The sequence below is a fragment of the Trachemys scripta genome, chromosome 10 (assembly GCF_013100865.1).
Source record: "Trachemys scripta elegans isolate TJP31775 chromosome 10, CAS_Tse_1.0, whole genome shotgun sequence".
In the NCBI taxonomy this organism is placed as follows: domain Eukaryota; kingdom Metazoa; phylum Chordata; order Testudines; family Emydidae; genus Trachemys; species Trachemys scripta.
Window position 1 is genome coordinate 64,611,605 of NC_048307.1, and position 9,854 is coordinate 64,621,458.

Genomic DNA, 9,854 nt, shown 5'->3' on the forward strand with positions numbered 1-9,854 from the left:
GTTAGTAACTCCATGGAGCTCAACAGAGTTACACCATATGAGTCTGTTCTGAATCAAGTCCTTACTACTTTAGCCACTGAGTCTTTAGTTTTCTGTTGTTTGAGCTATTAACAGAATTCAAACAAATTGGGCCTCAATTTTCCTTCCTTTGGGAGGAACTTTGCTGCTAATGTCAATAGTCTCCCTCTTAGGAGACAGGTTTCTTTCTTTTAAACATATGGATCAGCTTCCCTCCTTCAACTGAATGTGTGTGGGTATGGGTTTTATGGAAATATCTGCTTCTCCTAGCTCATCAGTCTCAAATTTCTGCCATGTTATTTATTGTGTTTGTTATAGCACTGCCTAAGGACCAACCAAGACTGGAACGCCATTGTGGCAGGCACTGTACAAACTCAGAATAGTTGACGGTTCCTGCCTTGAAGAGTTTATACTCGAAATATGCCATGAGACTTCTGCAGGGTTTGGTTTCAACTGTGGAAACCATTAAATCTTAAGGATTACTAAGTAAAGAGCAATTGTGATTATCTACGTTGAGCTACCTAGACTATATTTTATTTTGTTAGGACAAGGGCTTCCCTTTATCAAGCTTTAATGGTTTAGCTGCCAACGTTAATTAGTTTCTAGGGCTTTTTTCACTGATTTTACAGGCTATGGATGTGGTAAGATTAAGAAATGTCTGTTTCCCTTTTACTTCAAGGGATTCTCTCTGAACTCAGCATGGTTCTTTTATGATACGATTTCCATACCTAACTACCTGATCATCAGCCGTTCTGTACATGGTTCAGCATATGTGAAGGAGTTCAACTTTTTAATCAATAGATACACTGATTTTCTTCAGCAATGCTTTCCCTGGGATGGGTAACCCTTTACCCTCCAGGAAGGGATTACCAGTGGGAAATCTGCAGTGGAGGATGTGGTCATCAGTTGTCTGTTCCTGACCTTTTCAGAGCTGAGTCAGAAATACAGCATCACCTTTCCAGCAAGTCTTGTATGAGTATAAATTGATTTGCTCTGAATACTGTTTAATTTTTTTCCCTTCCCTCTTGTTGCTCTGCTACATTTATATCTGTCTGAATCCATGTTGATGTCTCTGATGCTGATTTTTCTTTGGAAAAAGGATTTTCATTTTCCTAAAGCTGGGATTTAGTAGTTTGTGAAAATGGAAAACAAACAAACCCTGATCAATTCCTATTCCTCTAAAAGTATCCTAGTAAACAGTGTTTGAAAACAACTAAACTGTATCTAACTGGTTTGATTCATATTTGTGGTGCACATAAAGCAAAAAGCATGCCTGATCTTGCTTCCCTTGAAGTCAATGGCAGAGCTATCATTGACTTAAAAGGGAGCAATATTCAGGACCTTAAATGCTACAATTTTGATCACAAGATTGCGGGTTAACAGTTAGACCAGGTGACTGGATGACGGAGCTCCTCGGTTCTGGCCCCAGCCTTGCTACTAGCTCACCGCACAGCTCAATTTCCCTCCATGAAAATGCATTTAATATTTCAAAGCAACATTGTAAGGCTGAAATAATTATAAATATTCTTAAAGCTCTCTGAGATCCTCGGATGAAATTTGCTATAGAAATGAAAGTATGAGTATGTCTTGTGACTCCACTGAGCAAGCAGGCTGACGCAGCACCCCACCCCACTGCATCGCACAGCAGCGACTGGCTGACTTTGCAGGGCTTTTTCATTTCAAATAACGTTTCCAATTTGTTGCAGTGGCTCCAAAGAGCTACATAACCTTCTTTTATATTCATATTTGCCTGTTCAGTGATGGGGGTTTTTGGGGGGTGGGAAGTTGTTCAAAAATACGCACAATTTATTAATTCAGTTAGGGATGTTCTGAGCCTGGCACAATTATTCCTTTTCCAGGCACATTGGAGTGGAATTTCCTTGCAGTAGAACATCCTGGGTTGCCCTGATTCCCATACATTTTCTTTGTGTCTCTGTGAAGTGTCCTCATGATAGTTCCCTTCTGCATGTGGTCTGGAAATCACAAAGCTGAGATTCAAAAATTAATGAAAATGTGGAAGCGCAAAAAAGAAAATGAACAGCTGTAGCGACTGTAATGATTCCTACACCCACAGGCTCAGCAGGTTCTGGAGCAATCAGCTATAACTTGGCTTAAAAAGCATAGAATTTCTGGTACTACATTTGCTGCTGCTTTGCTCAGTTTAATTGTGGGGGACTCTTCAGAAAGGAATAAGACTTGAGGTCTCAGCTGAATCCCAGCCTGACATAACCTATGGGACCACTGGAATAAACATCAACTTTCAGGCCAGTATATATCCTACAATGAACAAACTGTAAAAGACCACGATTTATTGCACTGATAGAAGAAACGGTATATAATTTGCCGCAGATATTAGGAATGGAGATGTTGTGCATTTTGGGACAACCTCCACCTCTCTAATTCAAGCCAAAATCGTCTCCAGCTGAATTAGATAGATGGGTAGAGAATCTGACAGTGACACAGAGCAAGGCAGTGAAAGTAGAAACTCAGGATTCAGCACGGTGGCAGAGGGAGGATTAGTGCCAGTTGGACTCTCTCTCTCTCTCACCTGTCTGATTGCTGCTTCTTAATCCATCTAGGGAGGCCAGGGACCTCATTTTCCCACCCTCAGGCTACATGTAACTCCTATCAATGCCACATATCCTGCAGGGGGAGAGGAGAGGCCCAGCTGTTTTATGGAGGTGACTACAAGGCTCTAAAGAAAAAGGTTAAGCACAATTCAATCTGTATAATGTTTTCTCTGTACGAAATTTGTACCTGATGCAGGCGGGGGATTTGCTCCTCGTCTCTGCTGCAACTGCTACTCCTTCCATTGACCTTAATTCATTTCCGTACCCTGGTCTCAACTTACTGCAGACTGGAGGGTGCAGTAGCCCAAGATAGCCATGTGAACACTGTCATTTCAGAAAGAATGACTCAGGGGGCTCATCCACCTGCGCAGTCAGAATGTGAACTGCTTCTCTCTCAGTAGACAGCTACGTGTTCATAAAATCATAGCCAAATCAGTTTGATTAAAGTGAACAAAAGGAGAACTCGGTACTTTCCTTCTCCCTGGCAGAGAATGTGACGCTCATGCAAATGAGGTCCTCGTTTCCCTTCCATCCTATCTTCTATTGGTTCCCTAGCTGGTACTCCCTGTACTGCTACACTAACCCACATGTGGATCCAAATGGCAAAGTTTCTCTGTTTTTTATTTCTTCCTTGAGGGTCACTGGGGATGTCTTTTCCTCTTATTCAGGTTGTAGGGGGGAATCTTTGCACAGATCTCCATTTTCTCTTCCTGGCTGACAACTTCCTAACTGTTGGCTGGAAGATCCATCTTCAGGTCATGCAGCCCCTTTGAATACCTCCCAGTCAGCCAGAAACCCACATTTCTGGATTTGGCTTGCTAACCCTAAAAGCTGGAATTGAATTTTAGGAAAGGTTCAATTTATGAAGTATAGCCTTGGCCTTTCACAATTCCTGCTGCTCTACAGAGTGAATTCCTTTGAACAGCACAGAGTTCCTCACCACTTCCTGTTGAAGAAATTCTAAAGGGCAGGGTCGGTATGCACTATAGAGTACCAGTGATATTACCCTATAAGTTACATCATACTGTATCTCTGCAAACTCCCTTTCATTCAGTGATCACACAGTAATTTACAGACTTTAATTAATTAAGCCTCAAACCACGCTGTCAAATATATAAGGAGTATTATTGCCTATAAAATTGAGTAAGATGAGGCACAGAGAAGTTAAGTGTCTAGCCTAAGGTCACTTCTCATTTCTGTTTCTGATCTGTTATGTCCTGAATCCTCGGGCCTTGCTCTGAACATTAATTCACACTCCAGCTCTGAAATGCCATGACAGAGAGTTTGGGTAGCTATATCATGAAAGAGAGATTTGTGTTCTGAGTGGCACAAGCTGTTAATTTTCCTTTCTCTGAGCCCTAATACGCAACGGAAGAGAAAGGCACTCAGTTATTCTAGGCAAGAACATCATAGCAAGGGAAGAGAGATCCAGTTCAGATAAAATACAATCATATTTTGCCTTTATATAGCGACTTTCATTCAAGGTTCTCTGAGTGCTTTGGTGTTCAAAGGTGGGGGGAAATTTGACAGTGTGTGTCTAATTAGGAGTACAGCTATGTAGCTAATGGTACCAATGCTCTAATTTGTGTTTACAGCTGATTTTTGCTACCTGAAAGTAATTTTGCAGGCTCATTTTTCACCCACAAATAAGGAGGTTGGGCCTGAGGATTAGCCTTGTAACCATACAGTACTGCCGAGGCCACTGTATGCAGCTGTCATTGCCTATAGTTTGCTTTCTCACAGCCCCAGTGGGATTGAGATAAATGGCAAACTGTTGCTTAACCTGATGCCATTTTTGTGCAGGGTATGTTTGCTTGCTTGCTTGCAAATCTGTCGGGTGTGGAGAGAGGATAGTGGGTGCTGTTAACATTTTTTCATCAACATTTTATCTGGGAGAAAAATTATTGCCAGTTCCAGTGCTATCAGGGAGGCGGAGCCAGATTTCCAAAGATACTTAGGGGCCTCAGGCTAAAGCCACAAAGGGGTCCTAGGCTCAGCATTGAATATTTTCTTATATTTTTCAATGGTAGGTAAGATGCTATTATTGTTGTATATTATTTGTATTCCTATAGCACCTAGTCATGGAGCATGTTGTGCTAGGCACTGCACACACAAGGAACATAAGACAGCCCCCAAAGAGCCCCAGATACCTTACAATGTAAGTCCTGGTTTAAGTAGGTAGGGCCAGATTTACCAAGGTAGTTAGATGCCTAAAATGCAGATGGGTGCCTAGCGGGGTTTACAAAAGCATCCAAATAAATTGGGTGCCCAACTCCCATTGACTTTCAGCAATGCCAATGGGAGTTAGGTGCCCAACTCATTTAGGTGCTTTTTCAAATACCATTTGGGGTTAGATCTACAAAGGGAATTAGGTGCTTATCTGCCATTTTAGGTGTCTAAGTCCAAAGTCACATCCTCAAAAGATCCACTCAGCTGCTGCCTAACGCTGTACACCCCTAAGTTTCTGCTAGTAAAATTCCTGCGGCACTTAAAAATCTGCCCATAAGCATGAGTACAGCTGACAAAGTCCTGACTTCCAGCAGAATCCTCAGACTAGCCATGCCCCTCCCATCTCCCACAGGGCTTGACCTGATAGATGTTCTCAGAGGCTGCCTAACAGCTATCACCCTGCACAAAACACAGCTGGAGAAGAAAGAAATGATGGTGTGAGGTCTCCCACCCAAACCTTTAGCCAGTGGTTAAGGCATTCACCAGGATGTGGGAGAACCAGATTCAAATCCTTCCTCTGACTGATGTGAAGCAGGCTTTTGAGCCAATATCTCCTACGTCTTAGGAGAGTGCCTAACCACTGGGCTATGGTATATCCAGGGGGAGTGTGGAGAGGGAGTCTCTCAGTCTTTCCAATTGAAACTGTTCCATTTTGTATAACATACTTCAATAGTCACGAGAGAGTGAGAATGACTCTATAGCTCAGTGGTTAGTGCACACTCCAGAGATGGGGATTCAACTCCACATCAGGCAGGGGAGGGATTTGAACTTGGGGGATTTGAACATCCTGGGGGAGTGCTCTAACCACTGAGCTACAGGTTATAAAGGGGGCGGCTCCTCCTCATGTGTTTCGGGTTTTTTATTTTTCTTGTGAGAAGTGGCTTAAAGGCCTACGTATCAGGGGGCATCCGAAGAAGTGAGGTTTTTACCCACGAAAGCTTATGCCCAAATAAATCTGTTAGTCTTTAAGGTGCCACCGGACTCCATGTTGTTTTTAAAGGCCTAAGTCCAGGAAGAAGGTTCACAGCTGTGAACCTCAAGTGGAGAGAGTTGCCTAACTTCCCTTGAGCTGTGGAGCTTAGGCCACACTTCTCTCGTCAGTACTTCCAGTTGGCTGTCTAGGTGAAATCCTGGCCCAATGGAATTCAGTGAGTTTTGCCATTCAGTGTGCTGGCTTTTGTAGTTCCCGTTTTTAGGCACTTAACTCTCCCCAAACTTTGTACAGGGAGCCTGGGTGCCCGTCTCGGGGCTGTGCATTCCATTCAGTGGCAGCATGCTTAAAGTTACATCTTGACTTTTTGATTGCGTCCACTGTAACTGACGTTATCTGATATAACCTCTGGTACCATTTAATGTTTTAATAAGCATTCAGGAGTCAGGTTTGTCCAGAGTTAAGATGAGGTACTTGCCATTAAGATCACTAGCACTCACCTCATTCTGAGACTGCTCAGGTTTCTGGAAAAATCTCGTGAAAATCCTGGCCCTATGGAAGTTAATGGCAAAACTCACTGAATTCCATAGGGTCAGGATTTCACCCTTACTTAAGCATACTGGGCATGCTCAGAAGCTTAAGCTAGACATTAGCATCCTCAGTGGGTACCAACATCAGCTCATTAGGAGACTCACTCCCATGCTTGTAACTTGATACCTTGCCCTATACCGTCACTATTTCCTCCACTGTCAGAATAATAGCCTCTGTATCTTCCTGATTATTGCCTTCACTGTCATTGAGTTTAGAGGAGATAGACAGACACACCACTGTCACCTCAATCAGTATCAGCTGTACCTGATAATGTATCAGCTGAGTCTGACCTGACACACCATTCTCCTGATATCTTTATTATCCTTATTGGTAATTTCAAGTTCAGACTGAACCTGACTGCAGCAGTTCCTTGAGAGTTTGATGTATCTGAACTGCCTGGTTGGGAGGTGGACAAGGACTCCCCTATCCCTCTGTTCTGAGTTGAGCTCCTTGCAAGCTCTGCTTGTTTCTCTGCTTGTTTCTGACTTGGTGGTTATTCTCTGAGGGCTGATGTCTACTGCTTGCTTTATTTGATCTATTGATTGATTCTATTTATTTTATCTTGTGCTTTTACTGGTGATGAGAGAAAGAATAGGTTGGATCCAGACACACAAATTAACTAGTTAATTGTTCTCTTTCCCTACTCTTTAATCTGTTCCTCTGTGTATTTGCTTAAATTGGAGTTCAGCTTGTTTTTCTTCTTTCTTATGTACCTGCACCCTTTTTTACACATCCTATCTATATAAGCAGAGTCAGGATGAGCTCTACCCTGACATCTGGTGGTGAATTATGGTGAGTGTGGAAAAGAACTCCAGGGGCTGATCTTGTTTGCATAGGCACACCCACTCGCCTGGCATGAAACAACAGCAACTGAAAGTGGTTACTTTGGCTGGTGTGGGATCCCCAGTTTCTCTGTTATTGGGGCAGGAAGAATAAAGTTTTGTTACCCTGATTCTGTGAATCAAGGCCAGTGGAACTGTTGTATGACAGAAGGACTAAGTGAGTCCTTCACCATTACCTAAGTAGCACTTGCCCGACAAGGGGCATGGGTTACAAAACCCAGTGAATTGAGAGAGGATGAGGACAGGTAGTTGTAGCTGATGGTATGGGCCTTCTCCACTCTTGAATGTCAGAGCTAACTTTGATTCTATTAGGAGTCTAGTCACAGGCTGCTGAGCTGAATTCACTTTGGGCCAATGGTGTACCAGCACTGGGGCTCCCCTACTGTGAGCTGAAATTGCTAAGAGCTGAAATCACAAAAGAGCTAAAGTTATTAAGAGCTGAGATCACTGAGTGCTGTGTTAACTAGTGGGAGAGCCCGAAGCTATATTGCTAAGCAGCTGGCAGAGCAATTTGTGGGGACGACTGGAGGAGCAGCGAGTGGTGCGGAGCCTTGTGGGGACGGTTGGAGCGGCCCAAGGAATGGCGAGCAGAGCTGTTTGCGGGGATGGCTGGAGCAACTCACAGGTCAGTGAGCGGAGCAGCTCGTAGAGCGCAGCAGTTTGTGGGACGGCAGGAAGTGGACTGGCTCATGGTGAAGGCTACGGTGGAACCCCACGGAGAGACGGCCGGCTGGCCTTGGATCACATAAGGTGCCCCTTAACACCCTGTGTGCCCCCCCTTTTACTCTGGGGCTGCACTGACCAGGGACAGAGACTTTGGGGTTTGTTGGACTTTTGGGACTTTGGGTGGTTGCTGAACCCAAGAGACTTTGGGGGTGTTGGACTTTGGGGACTCTGGGTGATTTTTGGGTTGCTGGATTCAAGAGCCAAAGGGAAAGTACACAGCCCAATTTGCTGGGGTAGGTTTTTTTGCTCATGGTTTGTGTTATGAATCCTGTTTGTGGTGTTTTTCCAATTTAATGCTGATGTCGTTTACCTCATGTTATTAAACATTTTCTGCTACACTCAGACTCCGTGCTTGCGAGAGGGGAAGTATTGCCTCTTAGAGGGGGTGATATGTAATTGTCCCAGGTCACTGGGTAGGGGCTTAAGCCGGTTTTGCATTGTGTTATTGAAACAGAACCCCTAGATACAGAACCCGGCCATTGTTGCTGCCAACTTAGATGGACAGAAGGGTTACATATAACTCATGCTCCAGTTCTTCTCCCTCCTCACACTGGAGGACAACTGGATTGTGCCCATCCTTGTTGGGGCACAGCCCAAGGGCACCCAGTAAGCATAGCAATAATTTATGCTAGCAAGGAAATTTGTCTGTCTTTGCTCTGAAATTACACTCATCTAACTGTGCTGGGTAACCTTACCTGAATGCCAAAGCCTGCACACTGTGCTTCACTGAATATTTGTGCTGTAAAGTGTGGCAGGTCATGCACAAAGATGAATAAAATGAATTGTACAAATACCAACCTTCATGCTGTTAAAATTGATACATTCCAGTTTTATGAGAGTGACCTAAAATCAAAGAGTTGACTCAGAATTACTGCAGTGGAGGAACTGGAGAAAATGTTAAGACCTTTGTGGTAATGATCAACAATCCTGAATTACTGTCCAAGACATGAGAGCTCCTTGCCAGGATACATAGAAAGTTTGAGGTCAGAGGATGAGTGAGAGCTCAGTGAGAAAGAAGAATATTGAAATGGTAGCAATAAAGAAGCCTTTATGGTCAGGAATAGAAATGGAGGGTGTGTAGAAACAGATGGATACTACATGCTTAGGTCTCTGAAGATCCAGACATGTAATGATTTCGCTGGCTGATTATCAATATTGTATGTGTGTTGAAATCTAAAGCCTGGGACAGATCCTGAAGAGACATTCATGTCCATATAAAGCCCTGACAGAGCACAAACACAGTTTCTACCACAGCAACAGGCCAGACAGCAAAGACGTCCTGAAGGAAGTATTTGCTTCTCCTGCACAGCAGGGTAGCCCTCGTAACATTACGTGGAGGGCTAGCAGAAGGGTTGGATGGGTTTGCATTGTGCAAAAAGCAAATCCAGAAGAGCCAGGCTCCCTCCTCCCTCACCCCTTTGAAGGACAGGAGGGCACTGCCTATGCAGCAGAATTCTGAGGCTAGCATTGTAGTGGTGGAATCTTTTCCTCTGTCCTGCTACGGTTCAAAGCATTTCCATTTTATACTCTGGCTTTTCTCCATTACCAGAGAGCCTCTCTAAGTCACAGGTGGTGGCCATAGCAAGAGTGAGCCTCATCTGAGAGAAATAAATCAGGCAGTAATTATTTATAGAGATAGGGCAACCGAATATTAATTGGAATCAATGGCAATTACCATGCTAGGAAAAAACAAATTAAGATTAAATCAATTAAAGGTAATGCCTTGACGGAAGGACAATGATATTTAAATTAAATTGTTCTAAAGGGTACTTCACAGACACAAATTGTTATTTCCGTTAAAATATTTTAAACATTTTAACATTGAAAATGAAATTGAATTCTTTTTGAAAGGTAAAGAGCAAAAGTGGTATTGGCAGCTTTTTTTTATTCCCTCGGCCGGGTCTGGAATTGCATAAGTATCATTTTACTTAGCCTGCAGTGCACATT